Below are 27,958 nucleotides of genomic sequence, written 5' to 3' on the forward strand. Positions count from 1 at the left end.
CGAAACCGTGTGTTTCCAATGTGGTGGAGGGTTGAAATATTGGGATGATACAGATACCCCATACCTGTTTGAATATGTTGTGTGTCTTTCCAAGTGCTTGTTTGTGCTTCTTGCAAGGGGTAGAGAATTTGTGGATAATATCTGTCAGAAGAGAGATGCAGAAGTTACTGCAAAGGTTGCAGCTAATGTTAAACCTCCATCAAATCTTCAGAAAGCAGCAACAGAACACCTTGTGACCCCGAGAGTTTCTGATAACACTCACCTGTGTGGAACCTGCTTCCAGATGGACAAATTACTGCTTGCGTTAAATGTGGACCTATCCATTTGTGGTATGCTGTGTGTCAGAGACCTGTTTAGATACAGTAAGAGTATTTTGACGAATGCAGCGATGCTGTAAGAGATACTTTTATTTTATGCTGTACTTTTTATATTTTGTTAATACACATTCTGAAGAATAAAGCATTATCATTAAAATGCATTCTTTTTTGTTTTTTTCCTAAATCAGTTACACTTGAGTCTGCTCTTAATATGACACTTTTGATTACACCATGATCTAAATACCTCCTGAGCTGTGTTGAAGAATCATGATTCCTTTTAATGTCAAAGTACAGAACTGACACACAGTCTCACCTTTCGGTCAATGTATACAGTCTTCTATGAGAAAAAGAACGTCATTTCGTTCCCCAGCAGAGTACTATTGTTAAGTAGCGTGCTATAGAGGTCCATGTGATACAATAACACATACACCTGCACTAAGCTAGTAGCGACTAGATTCTGCATTGAGGTGTACTGCAGGGAGTAAAAAAAAATCCGAGTGCTACCTGCGGCCATGCATCATATTACTTTAGTATAAAACATGACACAGCAGAAGTAACCGGAATTGGTATTTAAGGCGCTTGGTTTTCTTAATGTATGCAGTGTATGCTTGATGGAAGGATGATGTCATATATCAGTACATTAATAGGGGGAAGTCTGTGCATTCTAAAGACGTTGCACCATAGACCATAGCATGGATGCTGCAGGAATATAAAAAAATCCATCTAGAGCAGCAATCGTTGACGTTGAAATAGACCATCAGCCTATATTATTGCAATGGTCTTTTATAGATGACTACCAGCTTATGGATTCAGGTAATCAGAATGAATATGTGCAAATACATAATACTTGGTAGAAACGTTTACATCTTCCTCTGCTAAAAGGAATCTGGCTTTTAAACTCTGATTTATAACCATACAAATGGAATGTTCAAATTGGATACTGTCTAAATGCTGGTGATATGGAACTAAATTTCACAAATCAGTATCAGATATGTATGGTGTGGAAGACTGAAGTTTTAATGGAACATTTGTTAATGATGGACAGGGAGGGGTATCACGCACAGCGTCACTGTACTTAAATAGGCCTGACAGGGTTTGATAACTATGTTACAGACACCTGATTCCATTGCTTAGCTGGTTGGGCTGTACTTTCGTTGAAAGCAGATTAAATTTCAAAATCAGCATGAAGTCTATAGGTATGTTAATGGCTTGGAAGACTATAGATTTAATGGAACATTGTTTAGGATGGGTGGGTGTTCCACACACAGCGTCACCATAATTAAATAGCACTGACTGACATATAGAATCTATGTGTCAATATTTCGCAAATAGTTGTGTTTTGGATGTTTTGAATTCCACAAATTGCGTGCGTTAGTGCATGCAAAACCTGCTGGAGTGGGCATACCATCTCACAACGAACTTTCATTGATCTTAGAATGATTGAGAAACCGAAAGCATGAACATCTTAATGCTCCCACTATCTTAAGCGAAACAGTGTCATGTGTGTTTACAGCACTTTGTTGCTTTAGAAATACGTCCTGCAACGACTCTTGAGCTGTTAATTTTAATCTCGCAACACCACACACAGTAAGTTTTGATGCACTAACGGTGCTCCTGCCGAAGATGGGAATGCTGAGAAAGAATGTTTTTATTTTGCTGTCTATTACCCCTCAGTATATATGTGAGTTTGCTGTTTTGAGTGAACCTCATCTTTGTAACTCACTACACATTCTCAATTTCCACTATAACCCTGGGGTCATTGTCTGTTTGCTATCCAACATTAACACTCACAGATCAATATGTGGTTAAACGATATGTACTGGTGAACATTAATATCGATTAGACAACTTAACACTACATAGTCGTTGTCCATAATACTGTGAGCCCACATCTGTTGATGGTATGTGATTGACCTGTGTAGCAAAGCCATCATATGGATGCTGCTAGGATCATATACGTAGGCATACCCCATTTGAATATGTGACAGAAAAAAAAATTATGGGAAAAACGACTTATTTCTCCCAGAATCATGGGGGTGGATTAGGCTATGTACCGAAGTACACAGGCAATTTTTACTTGACTGGTGTGTGAGATTGGGATAGAACGTTAATCGAAAATACCTGTGTGATGTACACTACTCCATGCTTTGTACAGTCACTAGCAGTGTATTTCGATTTAGATGTGAATTTCGTAGGTGATGGAACTGTCTGCAAGCAAGTGGGAAGACCTGTGGGAGTTGGTGGTTGACATGAACTTAATTAAATCTGTCGCACTTTAACAGGACTAGAAATCCCATACAATGTCATTGTAAGTATTAATTGCTGTAAAATGCCCTGCAGTAAGCATCTAGGGTGAGCTGAAGTAGAATGCATGTATCTGGTTCAGACTGATTTGTTGGAATCTTAATGGAAGCAATCCAGACATTAATAACTGACAAGTTTTGAGCCAAAGGAGGAGAATATGTCAGGCTCAAATTCATTGGCATCAAACTTTAAGGGGTGTGTGATCTACCCACTGAGAAGTGATAATATATGAGGCAAGTGACCACAAATCTCGACTGTATGTCATTTACAGGGTTTGGCATTACAATTCAGATCGAGCTGTTAGAGATGACTGCTGTTGCTGGGGCAAATACTGACTGTGATTTGGTCCAGCTTGTACTTATTGGTTGACTGGCTCTTGATGTACGATAAGCGTGAAAGCACTGTGAATATGCAAACTGTGAATATGCAAACACTATTCAACCCAATATAGATTGCAAAACGCATGTACTGACAGAGGTCCTAGAAAGAGCACAGGAAGCAGCTATAACACACACAAAAACTTTGTGGGGACAGAAATAACCATGGTCGACAGAACTGGCAAGGCTAAGGAAGGATTCACGGGACCTAAGAAAGTACTACCAACAAGCAAAGACAGCTCATGAAAGACAGATAATACTTGATCTGTATCGTGAAGGTAAACAGAAATTAAAAAAACAACTAAAGAGAACAAGGCAAGACTACTGGACCAATCTTGTAAAAACCCAGCTACAGAACGACATCTGGGGACAACCATTCAAGATAAAAATGGAACGAGTTAAGACACCGACAGTTCTGTCACCACTAAAACAAGCTGACTGCACAATGACCAGAGGCTGGAGAAGCACAGCAGAATATCTACTGAACAGGCTCCTCCCGGATGAAGACCCCACACAACACGAGCAGCACTACGCTGACCTAAGAGAGAGTATGAGGCAACCATACATCAGTGACAGTGTAACTATGCCATTAGCACAAGAAGAAGTAGCGACGGCAATCAGCAGGCTTAAAAACGAAAAAGCACCCGACCCAGACAAAATACTTACAGAAACAGTAACACAAATCACACGTTTTCTTACTAACATGTTCAGCAAGCCACTACTAACGGGCAGAATTCGAAACCTCTGGAAAATTGCAAATGTAGTAATAATCAGGAAATCACAAGACAAAGAGCCAACAGACCCCAAAACGTACCGACCGATCTGTCTCTTAAACACTGTGTGACCGTTTACAATCGCACAGGCGCCTCCTCGGCTTAACGCCCCATCAGTTCGGCTTCAGGGAAGGTAGATCAACAGAAGACACCGTTAACCAAGCATTGACAGTTACAAATAGCATCAGCGACAAAGACGCGGTCGCCATTCTAATCGACATAGCTGCGGCTTTTGACAACTTGTATTGGCCGTCCCTCTTCGCCATGTTAAGGGAAATGAGGCTATCAGCTTCCCTCTACACTAGCCTTCTCGATTACTGCATAGGCAGAGTATGGAGTGGAGGGCTGGTAAATGCAAGATTGTCAAGAGAATAACAAAGCGATGTCCACGGGGCTCTATCTGCGGACCAATATTCTGGGATATCGCAATGGTGCCCTTGCTGAACACCCTGGACAGTGACGACAGAGTAAGAGGTGTGGTGGCTTACGCAGATGACTTGCTCATAGTGGTGTCAGACAACTCGAGAGCAGCACTAGAGACAAAAGGCACACAACTGCTTCAGAAAATTAACAGTTGGTGCAAAGAAAATAAATTAAAAATAGCTCCCAACAAAACTGTATATTTACTGCTCAGAGGGACACTACAGAGGAACCCAATTCTAAAATTAGACAATACAAGCATACAGAGGAAGCAAGCCACACGTTATCTCGGACTGCATATAGTCGAAAAACAGACTTTCAACCACCATATAAAATTGACAAAGCCTCCCAAATTGTGCACAAACTAGCAAGGCTAAACACAACTCAGTACAAATTATCTATTAAGACGATAAGGACCTACCACATCGCGATATTTGAATCCATTGCAGCCTTTGCTGCAAGTGCTTGGACTCACAGACTGAACATACAGACTAACAAGACAATTGCAAGATGAGGTCAGTTTAGTGTACTCCTGAGAATGAGCGGAGCCTTCAACACCACGCCGCTAGAGGCACTTTGTGTTGTGATGGTGACTTTTCCTGTAGACATAACTAGATGTTATAGAGCTGCACTTTATTGTCTTAAGAGGGACAGGGTCGATAAAGTAACCGAAATTATGGGAACCAACATCATGAACAAAACACAAGGGTCGCCAAGTACACTCTTTCTTTCCTGATGTGCACGAAGACTACAACTGAAACATGTTGTCGACCCAAGCCGGGGGATGGTCCATTTCCTGGCAGGCCATGGGCCGTATCCAGTACATTTAAACTGTTTGGGACTAAATAACGATGAAGTATGCGTATAGGGAGAAAATGGGACACCAGAACATGTTGCACTGCTGTGCAACACGCTAGCACAAGTGAGACCTATACAGAATGACAATGACATCACCAGGATAATACCTAATCCCAATGACTGGAACAAAATAAATAGCATAACTGATATTGTATCAAACACTCTGCACGAAGAATACAAGCGCCAAAACCCATATGGAAGGAGGCGCAAACAAACACAAACAACACAACAAACCACATGGGAGGACACAAACATGTTTACAGATTCCGAAACCGATGAAGGAACACAAAGTGAACATGTAAGGGACCAACATGTAAGGGACCAAAACCAACAATGTATGACACTGCATGCCACAACACAGTCACAAACAACACAACAATCATAAAAGAAATAAACAGCGGCACCACATACTAAGACTGTAGTAACAAGGTAATGTTGCTTTGGGAGGAGAAGGCACAAAGAACTTTTATTCCGAGGCTCCTCCTCCCCAATGGTGTCCTGCATAGTGTTTAAAGTATACTGAACACAAGCAGTCATGTATTGCTCGTCTTATTGTGTGCAGACAGAAGTATATTATCTTCTCTATTCAAAGCTATAATCAATGAATTTCATATATCATAAATGTATTAAGTTATTTAAGGAATAATGCAATCTAGAAGCAATGAACTATATTCTATTTCAACTAACAAGCTACAAACATACGTGTATTTCTCTTGAGAAGCTAAAATTAATGTATCCCATGTATGAAGTGCTCAATCAGCATTTAATCTGTATAATCTGTGTAAACATAGATCATCACAAACCATTTCAGATGAGAATAGCTCGAGGTTGTACTGAAACATTCTTATCTGAAATAGATAGAAATAAAACATTACTAACCAACATGCTACTGACACTGATTACTCATCCATATACAGCATATCACTTCCCTCTATATATTACAAATTATTCTTAGCCACGTTCATTGTGTTAGATTTTTTAAATTTTTCTTTGACATTTGTGTTGTATAAATTATATTTTCATCAACTAGGTAGTAACAAATTATATGAAACCGTTTTAACAATTATAAAGCATTCAAATTGCTGTAACCCCAGAGAAATCTTTATATATTATGTTCTTTATATTATTAAAAAAACATTAACAACTGTAAACTAACAAGACTGTAACAGTAAGAAGTCTTTCTTATTATATTCAGAAGCGTCTGACCCACCTTACATTTCAAGGGGGTGGCTTACTCTGTTCTGCCAATGAAATGAAGTAAATATACATACTTCCCATTTAGATATATGCTACTTTATATGGGAAACATTATCATAGTCAGCATGTGGGTGTAAAAAATGAGCAATCCTGTAAGTAAGTTCGAAATCTCCCTCCATAATCTTTCAGTGGCTCTGAATAATGAGTGGTAGTGTGAGGCTCTTACATCAAAGTAAATGATTCGATGGACAGTGTCTTGGAACCTCTGTGATACTGTTAGATTCGTATTACGGAAGTATGCTCAGTTTGAAAAAAGACAACGCATTTCTCACAAAACACTGTACTTTCAGTGATGTCTCTGGTACCATTCCACTGTCGTACTTATAGCATAGTAATCAAAGGAATATGATAAAGGAGATTAGGCTCATACAGGGACAATCATTTGATAGCAAGGAATTATGGATGTTATGCTTCTGAATTTCATTGTGCAGTCTGCACGTACTGTGCACTGTTGTGAATTTCCTCCTGCACAATAGTATGCTATTTGTCTCTTCGTGATAGCTCTCTCCTTAGTCAGTGATGGTGGAGGACTAGACAGTCTCCTACTAATGGAACAGTGCTGTCAGAATAAGATGGGATTCTGAGAGAATTATGAGGGGTATGTGACTTGGTGGGGGAAATCTCTCACTCGTCGAAATCATATGGATTCAAGTACTATATGTCGAAGACTGTAGGATTCATAAGAATACAGCAAGTAAGTGATACTCTGACTAAAGGGTGTAACAATATTATCAATGTACCTATAATGGTCGTATCTAACTTCTTTGTCTGTTTTTACTTAATGTAACTTCAATATAACCAAGGTCTTTGCTGTAACATCCATATAAATATTTTATTCATTATTTATGGTAATTTATGTAATTGTAATTAATGTACAGATGTCATTTCAAAAATAATGTGCCGTAAGAATGTCAAAGTTGAAACTCTAATTGCAATACAGGTTCAAGAATAGGGAAAGTAGGTTTGCAATCGTGTAAGACTTGGAGGGAAGTCCCTCTGTAACAGAGTTGGTTAGGCAGGTATAAAAGGTGGATCTGGTGGTCAAACTACAAAGCTCCTTTGTGGCATGAGTCGATCGTTGGCCAGAAGGAAAAGGGTTCACATCTTGTGAACTGAAAGAGAAGAGAATAGCTGCAAGATTATATACTATAGCGTTGAATGTGGAAGAAATTCGACTTATTATTCATGGTATACTATGGTTAGTTCTGTATTATCGAAGTCCAACGCTAAGAGGAGAATTTTCAGTGCTTGTTACACAGGAAGAGCTATGGACATTTTGGCCATCTTTTTTAAATAGAGCAGAAGATCGATGATGCCACCACCTTCATCTCAAATTATCATTGAACTACTGTATAATTGCATGGACTAGCTGTATGATTTCATTTTCAATAATAATTTTGTGTTCTGTAAACTTGGTGTTGAGCGACCATCTTTTATTGTTAGTCATTTAACTCCACAGGGTCCATTTCTAAATGCTACAACAAATTCGAGTATCCTGTTTCACTGAACTAAAAAGCAATTATCTTCCTTAACTAAAGTTAATAAACTTTGTGGCGTTGTAAACTACATAATTATTCAGTGAGCATAAGGGCTACTCCATGTAGTTTTCATAAATGGGCATTAAAGTTTAATCAACATGTAATATTTCTAAGAGAAGGTTTGGGGCATTCAGTTCAAAGATTCTTCTTATCGAAATAATGGAGTTTAGAGTCTCATGTGTTATGTAGTTAACAGTGTTTCCCATATTGTGTTGTGACTAAAGCGTTCAGCCTCAAATTGAGTCTACTGATAGATTAGTTTCTTGGTTCCCATGCAAATAATTGATCCAGATTTAAATGTCATATTACAATAACAGCAATCAATAATAAAAGACTGGGTACTAATATTCAAACTATACTAGATCGTCGTATCACATGTGCCACTTGAGCAAAATGGTTTCAGGAAAGGCATGTTTCTTGAAAATGCAAATAATAAACAGTACAAAAGATGCAATTATTTCATAATTATTTCAATAGTAGCATCTTCCTATAATTAATCTGACAAAAGTATCTCTTAACACCTCTTGTCCAAGTCATTAGTGCTCCATAATTAATAATCATTTACCTATAATTATCATTATTGTACTACTGTAATGTACAGGTAGCAGCATTATTGAGAGCCCATGGTTGCCTATATGTATTAATAGTCCTTCTGAGTAATTGAAGTCAAATCACTGGTACATTACTTGCTAAACTGAGTTGCTGTTCGTATCTTATCAGCAAAACAGAACTTCAGTATCATGTAAAGTCAGTCCCAACAGTTAACTTTCTTTGTGAACTATGCTAATACCGAGTACAACTTCGACTAATTAGTCTGGCTTAGATTTGATTTTATGTAATTACAGTCTACTTGATTACTTATAGAACCTCGGTTCAAGTCCCATTTGCCTCAGTACTGTTTCCTTTCAACACAAATCTTCAGGGAAACAAAATTAGTCCAATATCTTTTCATTGTGCACAATCATGGTCAAAGAAGTATCCTTTCATGCAGTTCTGGACTGAAGCGTCTAGAACTGCTCGGCCACACCGGCTGGCTGATATGTTCAATTCGACGCAAATGGAGAAGGAACTGGTCGAGAAACGTAAGGTATAAGTAGAATCAGAACATGAACATATGGCAGAGCAAGACAGTGAAAAACCTTTGAGTGGGAATGATATGAAAAATTTTATCTACACAAAGGAACAAGTTAGTGGTCTTGAGAATCAATTGAAAACACAGACAAGTGGCATTAGTAGCATCAAAAATCAAATGAGAATACTGAGTGTTAAGATCAGTATACAGATCGAAAAATTAGACTTTAAAGCAGGTGTTTTGAGTACTGTAATCAACGACATGAAACTCGAAATAAAAACCATGAATAACAATGTGGCCATTATGCAGGGGCCGATCCATGGTATCAATGAAAGATTGGATTTAGAAGTCATCAAGGTCCAAGAAACGGTAGAACCTTTAGTAGCAACGAAAGTGGACGAAAAAGTTTTCGATCGGAAAACCGAAATTGTTGATGAATGTAGAAATAGAATCTCACATTTGAGAAAAACAATGGTTGATTCTGAGAAAAAATAAGTAAACATGTAAATTTTTGCGAACAGAAGGGTAACCAAAACACTTTCCAAATTCAAGGCAAGATCTGCGACCTTGAAAAGAAAATAAGAGACAAGTATAGTTGTCTCAATGATAGGATACATCATAAAACACTATTAGAGAAGAACGCTTTGATCCTGCCAAATGGCTTACACCCATTGGATTTTCTGACAAATGGCAAAAAGATATTTCCTGAATATTTTACAGATCAGGAGAAGATGAACATAGTTTAATGAATTAAAAAAAAAGATTAACGAGGAATACTGGTCAGAAAAAAAAGATTATTTATGGCGAGAATTCATAATGGATAGATTATATGACAATAGGGGCAGAAACTCTATGGAAGATTTCTGTGACGGACTTAAGAAATGGATGTTCTGAATCTGAGGTTATATGGGAGCTGTGGAAAAAAGCTGCCAGAGGATTTTAAGAGATACTTGGGAAGCAATCATTAAAGCTTTTCTGCGTTTTTAGAAAGAGTAGAGGATGAAAGTCATTGGCGAAGTAGGGTTAATCACATTGGCCATCAACAACATGACAACGATAGGTATCGCATTAATATTGTTCACCGAGGTAGAGGCAGAGGTTGAGGTACTTCATCCGTCCACGGAAGCGGATTTGCACTGCGATATTACCACAACAGCAACATCGCAGAAAGTTCAATACTGCATATGTTGAGGACCAAACTAACATGGACGGATTTTCATGGCCCAAACATAAGTAACAATACCAGTGTAGCCATATTGAATCTAATACTCGAGAGAGCGACTGCGAAGCAATGCAGGTCGCTCCAAGCAAAGCGATAATGTGCTCAGGAACGTGTCACAGCAGGCCGAGTTCACATTAGGGCAGCCATGCAGTTTTGACATGTGGCACCATCATGGTTGCCATGGATATAACCTCAGCGACACTGCATACCCAGCTCTGCATCGCTGTATACAGGGTGGTCCATCGATAGTGACTGGGCCAAATATCTCACGAAATAAGCATTAACCAAAAAAACAACAAAGAACGAAACTTGTCTAGCTTGAAAGGGAAGCCAGATGGCCCCACGGTTGGCCCCCTAGATGGCGCTGCCGTAGGTCAAACGGATATCACCTCCGTATTTTTACATACGAATCCCCATTTTTTATTACATATTCGTGTAGTACGTAAAGAAATACGAATGTTTTAGTTGGACCACTTTTTTCGCTTTGTCATGGATGGCGCTATAATAAACACAAACGTGTAAGTACGTAGTGTCACGTAACATTCCGTCAGTGCAGACGATATTTGCTTTGTGATACATTACCTGTGTTACAATGGACTGCTTACCAATTGCGGATAAGGTCGATGTCGTGTTGATGTATGGCCTTTGTGATCAAAATGCCCAACAGGAGTGTGCTATGTGTGCTGCTCGGTACCCTGGACGACATAATCCAAGTGTCCGGACTGTTCGCTGGATAGTTACGTTATTTAAGGAAACAGGAAGTGTTCATCCACATGTGAAACGTCATCAACTACGACCTTCAACAAATGATGATGCCCAATTAGGCGTTTTAACTGCTGTCGCAGCTAATCCGCACATCAGTAGCAGACAAATTGCGCGAGAACCGGGGATCCCAAAAATGTTGGTGTTGAGAATGCTACATCAACATCGACTGCACCCGTACCACATTTATATGCACTAGGAATTGCGTAGCGACAACTTTGAATGTCGTGTACAGTTCTGCCACTGGGCACAAGAGAAATTACGCGATGATGACAGATTTTGTGCACGCGTTCTATTTAGTGACGAAGCGTCATTCACCAACAGTGGTAACGTAAACCGATATAATATGCACTATTGGGCAACGGAAATTCCACGATTACTGCGACAAGTAGAACATCGGCGACCTTGGCAGGTTAATGTATGGTTCGGCATTATGGGGGAAGGATAATTGGCCCCCATTTTATCTATGGCAATCTAAATGGTGCAATGTATGCTGATTTCCTACGTAATGTCCTACAGATGTTACTGCATGATGTTTCACTGCATGACAGAATGACGATGTACTTCCAACATGATGGATGTCTGGCACATAGCTCACGTGTGGTTGAAGCAGTATTGAATAGCATATCCCATGACAGGTGGATTGGTCGTCGAAGCACCATACCATGGACCGCACCGTCACCGGATCTGACGTCCTCGGATTTCTTTCTGTGGGTTAAGTTGAAGGTTATTTGCTATCGTGATCCTCCGACAACGCCTGACAATATGTGTCAGCGCATTGTCAATGCAAGTGCGAACATTACGGTAGGCGGACTACTCGCTGTTGAGAGGAATGTCGTTACACGTATTGCCAAATGCACTGAGGTTGTCAGACATCATTTGGAGCACTTATTGCATTAATGTGATATTTACAGGTAGTCACGTTGTAACAGCATGTGTTCTTAGAAATGATAAGTTCGCAAAGGGACATGTATCACATTGGAACAACCGAAATAAAAAGTTCAAACGTACCTACATTCTATATTTTAATTAAAAAAACCAACTTGTTACCAACTGTTCTCCTAAAATTGTAAGCCATATGTTTGTGACTATTACAGCGCTATCTATCACAAGGCGAAAAAAGTGGTCCAAATAAAACATTCATATTTCTTTACATACAACACGAATATGTAATAAAAATGGGGGTTCCAGTCTTAAAAAAACGCATTTGATATCCGTTTGGCCTATGGCAGCGGCATCTAGCGGGCCAACCATACCGCCATCTGGTTTCCCCCTTCAAGCTAGACAAGTTTCGTTTTTTGAAGTTTTTTTCGCTTGACGCTTATTTCGTGAGATATTTGGCCCGGTCAGGATCAATGGACCACCCTGTATAGCTGTCGAACTGCGACCACTGCCGCACTGCAGGTCCGTGCTGCTATATGGAACACACTGAGGTTGACATTGGATACAGAGAACCACTGACCATACGAACTTCCGCTGAAGTGCTGGCGCGGACACAGTGGCATCTACAAAATAGTTATCATGGGATTCCACAGAAACTATCTGGAGAAAAATTTGATTCTCCTGCATCTTACTGCCTGGTATCTACACTCCATAAAGGACTGAATTTCTTTTCGTTATTCGTCATTGTTACTTCTGTATCTATTTTAAGTAAACCACTAAACGAAATTTTATGGAGTGTACAGAGGTAAAATGGCATTTCACATATTTTGCATACAATTCATTTTTCGTAATACATTTTGCCAGACTATCAAAATTGTTTTTGAAGTTGAGTATAGAGAACATTCGCATAACTGTTTTATGCCTCCAATTTCCTTCACTGATGATAATCTGCGAAAACACAAGTAGTTTATTTTGCTGCAAGAAAAATATTTTAAAATGTAGCTCAAATATCACTGACATAATCATCATCATGTTATAAATTATTTCAGTAAATAGTAGCGAGGGAGATAGAGGAAGTCATTCTAAATATCTGTACCAGTTTTTGTGAGTTTAACTTCAGTCATTTAGGAGAAAAATGTACCTTAATGTTGAAAATTCAAGTTTTTGGTAAATCGCAAAAGAAGATTTACAGATTTATTAACTTATCACTGTGCTCGCCAGCTGCATACTCCTGTTGTCCTCCTGTTTCCTTATCCTCCATACTCTTTCTCTTCATTCTTTTCTTTATATTTGAATCCTTGGCAGCAACTACTACAGCTGTCTCTTCTTTGGTTACCTGCTGCTTATCAATAGCAGTCAGTGCTGAAGCCATATTCCTTCCCAACTGTATGTTCAATTTCTTCGTAACATTTATCCTTGAAATTGCACCATCATTGAATGTTATTATTGCTTATCCATAATATTGAGTCAAAGAATCAATCGCACAATGTAAGACGTCCTGGACCACCTATGTGTTTTCCATATGACAGTTTTCTTCCACTGAAGTCTTTACATAATTTTTTCAGCTGAGCTCCCATTGTTTTTTGTACATGCCCAACACATAAAATCTTTTCTATCAGATTGTCCCCAAATGGTCTATCATTAACAACAGTAGTGTGTCGTTTACAGTCTCTGTCCCCAAGGTAGCCTACAAACCTGACACCACAACTGACCTCTGATCTTCTAAAAATGTTTAGAACTCCTTTCATTTCCATGTTTCCACTTGGGCCATCAAAGTTATTTACACAAATATGGGTGCCAATAAATTTACCTAAACAGTCCTGGCAGTGCTTTGTTAGACATTCATAATTTAGTATCTTACCAGTTTCAATAAATGGGACAGTTACGGCCCCATTCATAGAAGTATGACCTCTCTTTTGCCAAGATCAATCAAATGCTGCTACAATGTATGTATTTTCAGACAAGGCTACTGCTCATTCTGCTGCTCTTTTCACTGAATGTTCACTTACACCACATTAAGCATTATGTATTAATTTATTGTATCTGTCAAACCTCAATAGAGGTGGAGGCAAATCCATCACTGCACAAAAAGTCTGGACAGCATTCCTTCCCATTCCAACTTATCGTATTGCATAAGCAAGCTGAATACTTACACTGCAATGTCGACTATCAGTTACTGGTGATGTCGTAGTATCGCTGTGCATCTTACACGACTTACAGGCAACCACTAACAGACTTGAAAGACCCTTCCTTGCTGAAATGTCCTCAGAAACTTCAAAACAATCTTCACAATTGCAGTACTTACATTTCACAGCACTCTTCAAACGTTTTGACACCATGTTTAGGTTCACAATAATATCTCTGTCGTTATTGTTGCTCTCACTACTATTAGGCTTTTTCTTATTACATTCAGAAAGCGAAATTTTACGTCTAGAAGCACTGCCTGTAGACACAGTTTCCGCAGGCGACTTTTGAAGCAACTGATGTGTATAATTCGGTTGTGTTTGGAACTGGTTGGAGCTAAATTTCTTTACTCTCGGCATTTGTAGCACACACACACACACACACACACACACACACATACACACACACAATAACTACAAAACCACACGTGTATGAAATTCCGAAAAATTTCTTTACTCTCGGCATTTGTAGCACACACACACGCACACACACACACACACACACACACACACACACACAATAACTACAAAACCACACGTGTATGAAATTCCGAAATCATACATTCTCAGATGATTGTTTCCATTCGAACCATAGCCTTCTAGACAAGCCTGTACTTTGGTTCCAGGAGTCAGTGCCTTCTAGAATACACCTGTGTTAACGATCTGTAACCAACGACGGAAAAAACGGAAGAACAAAATAATAAATCACCTATTTTGACGCACTTCAAACTGACAGATGGGCGTGGCTCTGTGCAACATCATGTTCAACCTCAATTTTAGAACGAACAGAAACTGATAATGCCTATAAACTACACATTTTTTAATTCAGTTTGAAATGCTGTTTAGTATAGAGCAAGAAAAGTTTTTTTTCAAATTCCTGAGCATGTCCTCTTTAATAGTATGTGAAATGAGAAGTACAGTAACATACATGGAACTCATTAATATTTACAATATTCCATACAGACTTGGAGAATAAAAGTTCAAATAAAGCGGTTTATTTGTGTCAGTCACTTTTTATTTTCTCCTGCAACGCGTTTCGAGAGTTTATACTCTCATCTTCAGATGGAGAACAGCAATATCTTGTTACATATGTACCAGCTGGGCGCGGTTAACTGTTTGCTTTAGTTTCATTTTGCTTCCTAAAAAGTATAACAGGTACTTGTTATCGTCATATCGCACTAAAATTATACATTTGAAGTGGTGAAGAAGTTACTTACAGTCTATTTCATGTAAAGAACCGTGCATTTCATCATAAATGAACATTCTGATTTGATTTTTCACACATAAACACGAACTATTAATATATACACTTCAAAGTTTGTAGCGATTAAAGATATGGTACTTTGCCTCAGAGATCACACATAGCTAGTTTACATTGTGGATCCGATATTCATATAGCAATTATGATATTATCCCTTTCTATACAACATCTTGTTAAAAGCATTACATAACAAAATATATGATAATAACAGAAAATAAAGTATGTAAGCTTTATATGTATAAAACTTGCAGACTTAGTATGAACATATTGTTTCTCTGTAGTGCTTTGGGATTTATTTATTTATTTATAACTGACTCAGGGAGTAGAATGTAAAAGGAGTTACAATGCATCAACTAGTTTACCTGCAAAACTCTTAAAGAAGGTCATTGCCACTGTCTCAGCTTTTTCATTTAATGTGTCCTGTCCACATTTTCTGTTGTGAATGTAGCTTTCCAACGGTTCATAAAGGTTAGTTAGTTAGTTACTTGTGTGTCCTCAGAATTAGTTAGTTACTTTTATGTTCCATGGATCACTTTGCATGATAAATTATCATGATGTGGAATGAGGCAGTTTACATTCATATTGCAAATTATTTGTACATCTATTTATACTCTAAACATCACCATATAATTATTTTTAACCACAAAATGAAAACAACATATATAGATTGAGTTAGCAATTCCTACCCACTACGTATTACACATTACAAAGATAAAAATTCTTCTATGGAATAGAAAGAGTTGTCAAGGAGAACCTTTTTCAGTTTATTTTCAAACTTTACTTTGCTGTCTGTTAGACATTTTATATCACTGGGTAAGTGGTAAAAATTTTTCGTTGCAGCATTGTGAACCCCTTTCTATGCTAAAGACAACCTTAATTTTGAGTAATGAATGCCATTATTTCTTCTAGTATTGGTACTGTAAATCTCATTGCTCCTTTTGGACTGTAGTGGATTATTTACAATAAACTTCATGAGGGAATAAATATATTATGAAGCCATAGTCAGCATACCCAACTCCTTAAACAGACATCTACAAGATGAACGCAGGTGAGTACTTTTTTGGGCAACAAAGAACTTCTTTCTTAAAGATGAGTTACCTCAGAACATTATTCTATATGACATTACTGAATGCAAATAAGCAAAATATGTCAACTTACTGCTTTCTCTCTCCCCAAAATTTGCTGTGATTCTAAGTGCAAATATGGCTGAACTAAGTTGTTTTAGAAGAGTGTTTTTTCCAAATTAAATTCTCATCAATGTGGATGCCTAAGAATTTTGAAGTTTCTACTCTATGTATTATTTCTTCACCATGTGTTACACTTATCACTGCTGTAGTACCCCTATAGGTGCAGAACTGAATAGGGTGTCTGTGAAATTCAGGATGAGATCATTCGCAGAAAACCAGTGACAGATACTTTTGAAAACTTCGTTCACCATTTCTGTATGTATACTGAGTGTGATTAGAATATTGGTGTCATCTGCAAAAAGAGATAATTATGCTTGTTGTACATTAGACTTTAGATCATTTACATATATGAGAAGCAGTAGAGCACCTAAGATTGAGCCTTTGGGATCCCCATATGTGATTTCTCCCTAGTCAGAATTATTTCCCTGGATTCTGTTGGTTGAATTACTGCTGAGCACAACTTTCTGCATTCTTTTGGTTAGATATGATATGAGCCATTTGTTGGCTATACCATAGATCCCATAAAACTACATTTTATATAGGAGTATACTATGATCCACTCAATCAAATGCCTTGGTTAGGCCACAGAAAATACCTATCGTTGCTATTTTGTTATTTAATGCTTGTAATACCTGATATGTGAACATGTGAATGGCATTCTCATTAGAGTAAACCTTCTGAAACCCAAACTGTGGTTTGCTGAGGATATTATTGTTGCCAGGGTGAGATACTATTCTACAATACATAACCTTCTCATAAATTTTGGAAAATGATCTAAGCAATGAAATCGTTCAGTAGTTATTGATGTTTCTCTTATGAACTTTCTTAAAGAGGGGCTTAACAACAGCATATTTTAGGCTCTCTGGAAAAATGCCTTGAGTTAGTGATGCATTACATACTTTTGACAATACCAGACTTATTACATTGAAACAAATCTTTAGTACTCTATTGGAAACACCATCCAAACCAGGAGAGCTTTCATTTTTGAGAGAATGTATGACCGCCTTAATTTCAGAAGTAGAAGTTGGTGGCACACTCATATGACGTAATTTTATGTTAGTTTTTTCTTCAACATATCACTGTGATCTTCCTCTTGTACCCTTTGCTTTCTACATATTTAAAAAAGATTATGAAATACATTCGCTACCTGCGACTTTTTATTTATAACCGTTCCATTCAATTCAGTAGTAATGTTATCCTCTTCTGTGGTTGATTGTCTTGTCTTACTTAACTATATTCCATATTGCCTTAACTGTGTTGTCAGATATACTGATTTCTGACATTATGTGCATGTCTCTCAATTTTTTAATAACTTTGAGTAGTTTTTGTAGTGCACAACTACTGTAGGGTCTCTATTTGTTCTTGTCAAAAAATACATTTCCCCTTTCCTTTCACAAGATACTTTAGTCCCCTTCATTATCCATGGTTTTTTACATGGCTGTTTAATGTCCCTTCTGATTAGCTTATATAAAAAGCGTTTTCAAATGCTGATATGAATTTATCACGGAATATGACTAGATTCAATTTTATATTGGCATCTAGTTATTCATAAATTTCATCCAGTTTGTAAACTACTCTTAAAAACATTTGCCCTGTAGCCATTAATGACTCTAAATGACTTCCACTGAGGTATATTGGCACTGTAAGGCACGATGTCATTTATCCTGATCAATTGTGAATCAAGATCAGAGAGAGCATTTGCTACTGGGTAAACAGTTATTTTCTTGCTTTGTGCCTCATCAAAGAAAACATTGTTAGTTAGGGACCTATGGCCTTTATCCACTCGTATTGGAAAGTTAACTACTGAGACCAAACTGTAGGATCCAAATAAGGTTTCCAGATCATTTTCCCTATCAGAATCCTATAGAAAATCTACACTGGAGTCACCACAATCTATTAACTGCTTGCTGATGTCTGACAGACAGCACAGTAAGGAATCCGGTTCCTCATAAACAATTCAAAATTTCCCAATGGGGATCTGTATACTGTTGCAATTAAAAGTGCAGTAATTCACAAGCCACACTTTTGTGTGCTGATCACTACAAAATCTATTTGTGTCACTGGTTTTGAACTTGAGTTCTGTCTTAATATATGCAACAACTCCTCCTTTTCCCATATTAGTTCTGCATGAGTAAGTTGCTAGATTGTAATCTTTTATATGTAAATTTACTAACCCTGTTGTTATGGGGTGCTCAGATGGGCACAGGATGTCTATCTTTTCCTCTAAATTTTGGAAGCAGGCAAGAAGCTCTTCTATCTTATTAGTCAGAACTCTAATATTTTGGTGGAATAAACTAAATTTACTTTTCTGTACACTCTTGTGGGTCTCTTCTGTTATAGTGACTTCTCTCAAAACAGGATGGCTGAAACTTTATTCCAACCTAAAAAATGTGCCCCTCTGACACCACTAACCACAGGGATCTTGCATTGTGTGTTGGTGCCCCCCCACCTCCTCTACATTTCCTGCAAGACGTCCAGCCAACCTATCTCTCCCTCTCCTACTCAGGTGCAAGTCATGTCTAGTATAACTCCATCTGCTAATTGTAGCAAATGGCACTGCACTCATATGAGAATTCATTTCAGTCAGCATTAACCTGCTCACCTCAGAGTACCAAGGCTCACAGCAGTATTAACCCAGGGCTGGTCATGGCGCTGCAAGACCTCCATGAAACTCAGGATGTTTCCTGCTCCACCTACTATAATAACCTGATCACAACAAAACCTTTGCACTATTTTCCTATGTCCCCTGTCGCCTGGCTCTGACTAGCACTTGGCTTCACAATATTTGTGACCTAGTACCCTGTTCCTAGCTTTTCCTGCACCATAATGGACTACACCCCTCCCATGGCTACTACATAGCAAAAGACTCTTTTCTTCCTATCTCTTTGGGTACCGACCTACCCTGAGTTTCTTGGCTAGAAGCCTACTGCACCCTACTGTAACCTAGCTGTATGAGGCTCTTCCCTCCTACTTCATGTAATTTATTCAATATTGATAGCTCAAATGTAGAGGAAATTGATGAGCTGTTCCCCTTCCCCCCATTGCTAGTTGCCCTTACCCACTTCCCACGACCTTTATTCCCCTTCAATCCATTTCCAATTTTGGTGATCTAATTCACCCTAAAGAGCACAAATCTTTGCCTCCTGTTCAGCAATCGTTTTGTCTTTTTTGCAGAGCCTACAATTTTATGGGAGAGCCTCACTGAGTTCCCCATTCAGTTTCCCGCTACAATCACCCCAGTGAAATTCCATCCCACAGTCTATACATATCAATCCCTCTTTGACTATCCATTGCAACATCCACATTTATCATGCACTGCAAGACAGATTACACGCTTAAAAACATAATCAAATCATATAACACGCTTCACACTATACCAATGTTTGTTATTTATGAGCAGCAAAAATTGAGACTACTGTTTAGTGTTTCAGGTGTTTTGTAAAACGTAAAAAGTTATTTATGTTCACTTACAACATGAACTTAACACTTAAATTCAGTATCTATTGAATAATGTAATCACAACTGAATAGACTTTATTGTATGCACACTGTATGTGGCCTTTGATCATTTTGTGAAGTATTATTAGATTGTGCTCTATGTAATTAACGGAATGTCATGTGCTCTGAATCTGTGTAGCTATGGGAGATTTATTGGGTGTGTTGTATCTAAATGAATTAATATAGTCTTTGAATCTAGTTCTGAAATTTCGTCTGGTAGTACCTACATATTGTACAAAGTATTGGCTACATTTTGTCTTGTATATACCTGAGTTGGAGAATTTATCTTTATTGGTTTTTGCATAGTGTGGCAGTCTATTGCCTAATTTATTTTTTGTGTCTAAAGCAACTCTTACATTGTATAGTCTCAGTACATTAGCATCATTTTAGAAACAGTTCCAAAGTAGGGAAGGGATACCATCCTGATGTTTGTCTGTTGTTCTTATTTATGTTTCTGTCTACACCTTTCTTAACTTTCTTACATGTTTTCTCTATGTACATCGGTTGAAAACCATTTGTGACTGCTGTTCAGTAACAACACCGCATGCACACAAAAATATTAAGTTTTACAAAATATATGTTGTTGACACATTAATAATATCAGAGGAGTGAAACCAACAAAAGTTGAAGCAATAACTTAGGCAGTCAAAAGCATGCACAAGAACATTCAGTTCATTTGTTAATGTGAAAGTCCCCGACAACACTAGAAATGAATATGTGTTCAGTATTTACGAAAAGAAACAACCACAGATGTAAGTACCATGCTTTGTCACGCTATCTACACACACACAAATTAGCAGCCGATAGATCCATGTTGCACATGGCACACAAAATCTCATTAAGTTAGAAAACGCTCCAAAATTAAATTGATATCATTAGACAGATAGCAGCAACAAATGGTTTCCAACCTACACTTATAGAGAAAATGTCTAAGGAAGTTAAAAAAGGAATAGATAGAAACATGAATAAGAAGGACAAGCAGACAGACACCAGGATGGTATGCCTTGCATACTTTGGTTCTGTTTCACAAAAATTGCTAATGTATTAAGACTATACAACGTAAAAGTTGCTTTCTCCATATACAATAAATTAAGTAATAGACTACCACACAATACAAAAACCAAAAAAGGTAAATTCTCAAACTCAGGTCTATACATGATAAAATGCAATCAATGCTCCATACAGAATGTAGGCCAGGCTGGATGAAGCTTTCGAATTAGATCCAAAGAACACATTAATGCAATTAGGTACAACACATCCAATAAATCTGTCATAGCTACAGATATGCAGGTCATAAGACGGTCATTTGATAACACAGAGGACAATCTAATATTACACAAAATGAACAAAGGCTCGAAACTCAGCCTTTATGAAGAACTGGAAATTTTCATTCACAACTGAAAACATGATCAGTACATACTAAATGAAAAAGTTGTGACAGTGGCAACGACCTCCCTTAAGAGCTTTGCTTATAATTGTTTGTACATTCTCCTTCTTGAGTCAGTTATAAATAAATAAATTAAAAGAATCCCATAGCACTGCAGAGAAACATTGTGTTCATACTAAGCCTCCAAGTTTTACACATACACACACACACACACACACACACACACACACACACATCACTTTATTTAATGTTACTGTCATGTACTTTGTAATGTAATACTTTTAACAAGAAAGAATTATCACTGATTCACAGTGTAAATCATTGACAATAAATAGCACACACTGTGCATGCCCCTACCTCTGCAGTGTTGAGGTTTGAAACTGACATCAAAATTACATGATTCAGGGCAGGCATCTAAGTTCATACGATTACGAGCTATGTGAAATAAAGTTAACAGTCACAGTTTTTCTCATTTATAACCGAAATCAAGCACTGATTTTAACAATAAAGCAACATGCCCTCTTGTTATTACACATGCAATAGCACAGTTAACCTAATTTCTCCTAAATTCCTAGTATTAATGTGATGGTAATCGTTTCTACTTGTGTCCAGGTTGAACATAATGATAGTTCTGTTTACAAGCAACAGAATTCCAATTCTTCAGTGAGTACTTGTTTTTGTTGCACTGTGAATTTTTTAGTTCTCTACTTTCATAAGGGTGAAAGAGAAAATGACGATTCCTCAAGAATATATTAAATGTTTTGTTAGACGTTTTTAAGAAATTAAATCCTTTTATACCCATAATGTCTGTTATTATGCAAAGTAAGCATCTACATTTTATGACGTTTGCACAAGGCAGACAGATAGTGAAACAATATATATCGTAATATATTAGAAAACGTTGATTTTAGAGAAAACTCCTATAGTTAGATGGATGTTAAAATTCTGTCATCTTAAAATTTTTAGTCTTTCATCAAGTTTTACTTCTAATGACCAACATAATACCTACCTTTCAGTTCATGGAAATATCTCTGTGAGGATTGTGAAATGATACTTTTTTACAACTGACATTTTTGTCAGTGTGCCTAGGCTGAAAGCTGCAAAATAATAGTCTGAGTATAAATGGAGGTCATTACTTCTGTTTCTAGTACAAAGTACAAAACACAATCTGAGACAAAATCCCATCAAAAAGGATAACCTTCAGGGATGTAGTCACGATATAGATTAACATAGGACAAGGAAATTGCAGACCTTAATCAATTCCAATATTGAGATTAATCTACTACCATTGTATAGATTAGTATTATTCATGTCTTCACTAGCCAAATTTAATTAATAAAATTAAAAAGAAAGCTGCTACTTTGAAAGAAGATGCTGCCCCCCCCCCCCCCACAGTTACACTAAATAGTTGCTGATTATCTCCTACTGGTAGCTTGATATTTACTTGATTAGCCTTTTTTAATCAAATAAAGTTGGTGATTGTAATTACTGTCTGACATGCAGCTTGTAACATTATGTGATTGCCTTATCATTTTAAATCATTCACTAATCGATCAATCGATCGGCAACAACTACAGTTAGCAAATAATGTTGCTGGAATGTAAAAGGTGAACGTCCTGTGATGTAACGTGTTCATTGTCGAAGGTCCGTTAGAGATGCAGTGAGTTAATGACTTTGAAAGCCGCGGCGCGAAAAACGGACAATAGAAGAACACTTTTACACATTCTTTTGATGTACGAGATATTCTCGATGAACAGTTTTTCTCTTGTCTCTTGTAACTTGTGTCGGACGAGTAAAGTAAAAGTGCAATACTAAAAGTTCAGTACTGAATAGCAGTAGATTTATTGTGCGACGTGTATGTGAAAACGTCAAAGGAATTATTTTCATTACGAGAAGAGAGGTGCCAATCAAAATGGCATCCATGTTAAATCCTTCATTGCAGTGTAAGTTCATCTATTAATTGCCATAAATTCAGAGTTAAATGGAACTGGTGTATGGATTATTTATTTAGTATAGAATCTATGTCTCACTCCTTCATGAAGTTATCTAATTTTCTTTATGTTTCTGGCAAGTAGAGAGTTCACAGTCACGAATTCTTTCGTCGAAATCGGACGGAAGTTGCATGCGGCAATATATTTTCTCCGCGCCATATTCTACTGGTAAATGCATGATAAATTACGCTCCCTTAGGAAATTCATGTTGAGCTATCCAAAAATAATTATATTTTGAATAGGCATTTACTCTTCTCTGCAATGCAACTTCTGACAGATCAGACGATCCAACAAGAAACAGCCGCACACGGTCGGCGTTCACAAATATATTTCCACTGCTGATTATAGCTAGATGTTACAGCACAAAAGTAAATATTTTCTTATAATTATCGACTATGAATGGGGACATTCATAACTATACATTTATGTATACACATTAATTAAACATATCGCTATAAACGTTACAATGAACACACTTAGCTGTCATGTAACTGACAGTCTTTTTTATCTTTTTATCTGGATCTTTAGATAATTTCTAGAAAGAGTGGCTAATTAAGTGACTTTTTTGTTTAAATTGGTAGGAATTTCCCGTGCATAACACCACCTGAACACGGAGAAAAAATCCAAAGTGTACGTGAAGATTACTATGTATATCTTTTCTTGTGACTGTATGCATCATAATTCACCCAAAGCTTGTTTTGTTTTTGTTGTGGGAAAAACCGTTAAGGAGTATATGTATTGGGGAGTGTGTGAAGAAATCCAAGTGTCTTAAAAAGCATTCTGCACAGTTCATGGTTATCCACTTAACACAATACTCTTGCTGTTCAATTCTGGTGAAAAATTATGATTCATTTTAAGTACTCTGCCTTAGAGAGCAATTCCTTACTAGGTAAACAGCCTCTGTTTAACAGGATCATTATCAATTTCATATAAATGCATTACCTTTTTTAAGATCTGCAATATGCTATATGGTAGTGTTAGGTAGTAAAGGGTGCTGTCTTTTCTGGTAATTTGTCAGGGACAATGGTTTACAGTAACTGAATCTTTACTGATCCTTGTCTGGTGCCAAAATATTTCAACAGGTTTCTTAGGACAGCAAAGAACACAACAGAAAAATGAAGGAGCTGTTGGTAATAATTTATGAATATTGGTGCCGTAGAAAAACAAAATTAATGGAAAACTTATGTCCTTGTACATAAAATTTATTACAGTGTCACATAACATAGGTATAGGTATTTTAGAACCAACTTTATGTCATGCAACTTTTGCTGCAGTGGAAACACTGCCATTTTAAAAACAATCACAAAATCACTGATTATTAAACGTCACTACTTTTATGTGAAAACTTCTAATCAGAGTGTGGTGTATCTTCTTGCTGTGAAGCCTCACTTCATCATGTAGGATTATTTTAAAATACTCAATGAACACAGCTTTTTTCAGTTGCGGAATGTGATTATAAAGAGGAGCACTGTTTGAAACATGTTTATTCAGCTGAAGGAACATCATTTCTTATATCCTGCAAAGCTGAGGTAACAATTTCTTAAAAGGGTTTTTCACACTAAAAAAAGGACATTGTCTAATACTTTCTGGTGCATTATTCAGAGATACTGAAGATAACAGATAAACCACCTTTGTTTTCTCTGTATAAGATCCGGAACTAAAAACCTTAGAAACATGACGAAATTTGCCAAATTGGTGCTCCAGTTTTTTGTTCAGTTTTCTAGCTAAATAAAAAGTGTGGGGTATGTAATAACAGTGATCGTTTATTAGAATGGCGGAGCAATTAGCATTAGAAGATGTACCAATCTGAATGTGTACTAAAAAATCTCTTGTTAGCAGCTTCAGACTGCTGGATTGATATTTTTCTCCTCCAAAACTTATCACAGCATTGAAAAACACTTCCAGCAGATCTTCACTGAGTTTATGTGGCAGTACAAAAGTCCTTCATAGTGCAGATCAGCTTCTAAGAATGTCATTTACAACTAAAGATTGCTGATAATACCTATAACACCTGTCCTTGTTGAGTGAACCAGTAATGTTCCCTCAGCAGATTCTTTTAACATAAACTGACAATCTTTTACTTGCTTTGCATACCGCGATCACTAAGTGGCATATTTTGGAAAAAATAAAAGCTAGTTTTGCTTAAAAACTGGACAGTATGGTTCCAAATGGATTTCATTTCTTGTAAAAGCAAAGCATTACATTTCACACATTTTATTGATGAATGGTCAGAAAACTAATGTTGCCTGCCAAACTGAATTTTGTCTTCCACTCATGTGGAAGTGGTGGACTAAAAGATTCACAGGGCAAGAAAAACATGTATTCTCTGAAGAACTGTAATTTTGTTGCTTGTAAACAGATCTATCGATACGTTTCATCTTGCCACACGTAAAAACGATAACCATCACATGTTACACTTGTAACAGTGATAAGGAAAATTGTTTTCTTGTTAAAATCAGTGCTTGATTTAAGCTAGAAATGAGAAAAAGTGTAACTATCAACTGCAATCCACACAGTGCATAATAAAAGGAAGTCGGCTTATTGCCCTGAGTCACGTGACTTACATGTTGGTTTCAGTGTAATGTCGTCACACACAGTCTATATTATCTATGGTCTGTGGTGTAAACTAGCTATGTATGGTTGGCTGATTTGGGGGAGGGGACCAAACAGCGAAGACAATCGGTCCCAATGGATTAGGTAATGATAGGAGAGGAAGTCGGCTGTGCCCTTTCAAAGGAACCATCCTGGAATTTGCCTGAAGCGTTTCAGGGAAATCACGTAAAATATAATTCCGGGTGGTCGGATGTGTGTTTGAAGTGAAGTCCTCCAGAACGCGAGTCCACTGTGCTGAACACTGCGCACCTCATTCGTTGGCTATGTATGATCTGTGAGGTCAAAAACTATACCTTTATATCACTACAATCTATGGTGTGCATAAATTAGTGGTTAGTGTTTCTGTGTAAAAAATCAAGTAAAACCGTTCATTTGTGACGAACTGCAGGGTTTCTGTGCACTGAAACAAATTGTAAGCAACTGCATTACCACTTCAAATGTGCCTGTTATACTTCCTGTAGCAACACGGAACGAAAACAATTGCTTGTATCCGGCTTTATTTTGATTCACACAGGAACATTCCTGACAAGAACTGGAGGACACACTGCAAAAGCAGTTTCAATTGAATCATGAAGAAGTTTACTTATATCCAGACTGCACTTCACTGATGATTATCCATATGGTATATATGATCAATTTCAGAATACATATTCCATAATTGGTACACATGTACTAAGATATCGCTGTTTTCCACCTGAATATGAGAGTACAAATCTCGAAACGCCTTGTGGAAGAATGTTAAAAGTGACTGACATAGAGAAATTGTTTTATTTGGTCTTTTGTTGCCAAAACAGCTGCAGTTTCTTTTAAAAACAGTTCGACATGGACGACATAACGAGACACCAGAACTTAATCTGAAACCAATTTGGTGGTATGTCAGAAGATCCAATTGCTGAACACCTACAAGTACTGATTATTTCTTTTGTAAATAACAATCGCCTTTTCCTTCCTCCAATGTCTTTTATTTGTTCCAGAAGCTTTTCGCCTTTTACCTTAAGGCATCTTCAGTGGAATGTAGAATGATACAGTTTTGTTTTGATAAGCGATATTTGTAGACTGTAAAACAGTTAGTTTTATCTTCTATGTGAATAAGTTATTACTTCTAGTTAATCGAGTGTTTGGCACAATTTTCACATTCTCTGCTCTAATTGCTGTGTAATACTATTATTCTTCTCTCGCTAGGTACAAAAGTTTTACCGAAACCGTCATTCAAAGTTGTAAATACTTTGTGTTCACTTTGTCTCTTCCTATTGTGTAAATAATGGAATTCTTTTAGATAAGCTAAATCATTATGGTTTGAGTGGGGCAGTGCACAAATGGTTTAATTCATACTTCACTGGAAGAATGCAGAAAGTTGAAATAACTGGTTCATGTAATGTTAAAACTACAGCTGATTCCTCAAACTGGGGGGCTAACAAGTACGACCCCCCCCCCCCCCCCGGTTTCGATCTTAGGTCCTTTACTGTTCTTTATATACATTAATGACTTACCATTCCACATTGATGAAGATGCAAAGTTAGTTATTTTTGCTGATGATACAAGTATAGTAATAACACCCAAAAACCAACAACTAAGTGATGTAATTGTAAATGATGTTTTTCACAAAATTATTAAGTGGTTCTCAGCAAATGGACTCTCTTTAAATTTTGATAAAACACAGTATGTACAGTTCCGTACAGTAAATGGCACAACTCCAGTAATAAATATAGAATTTGAACAGAAGTCTGTAGCTAAGGTAGAATTTTCAAAATTTTTACGTGTGTCCATTGATGAGAGGTTAAACTGGAAGCAACACACTGATGGTCAGCTGAAATGTCTGAGTTCAGCTACGTATGCTACTAGGGTTATTACAAATTTTGGTGACAAGAATCTCAGTAAATTAGTTTACTATGCCTACTTTCATTCACTGCATTCGTATGGCATCATATTCTGGCGTAATTCATCGTTGAGTAGAAAAGTATTCATTGCTCAAAAACTTGTAATCAGAATAATTGCTGGAGCCCACCCATAGTCATCCTGCAGACATCTATTTAAGGATATAGGGGTCCTCACAGTAAC

The sequence above is a fragment of the Schistocerca gregaria genome, chromosome 1 (genome assembly GCF_023897955.1).
Source record: "Schistocerca gregaria isolate iqSchGreg1 chromosome 1, iqSchGreg1.2, whole genome shotgun sequence".
In the NCBI taxonomy this organism is placed as follows: domain Eukaryota; kingdom Metazoa; phylum Arthropoda; class Insecta; order Orthoptera; family Acrididae; genus Schistocerca; species Schistocerca gregaria.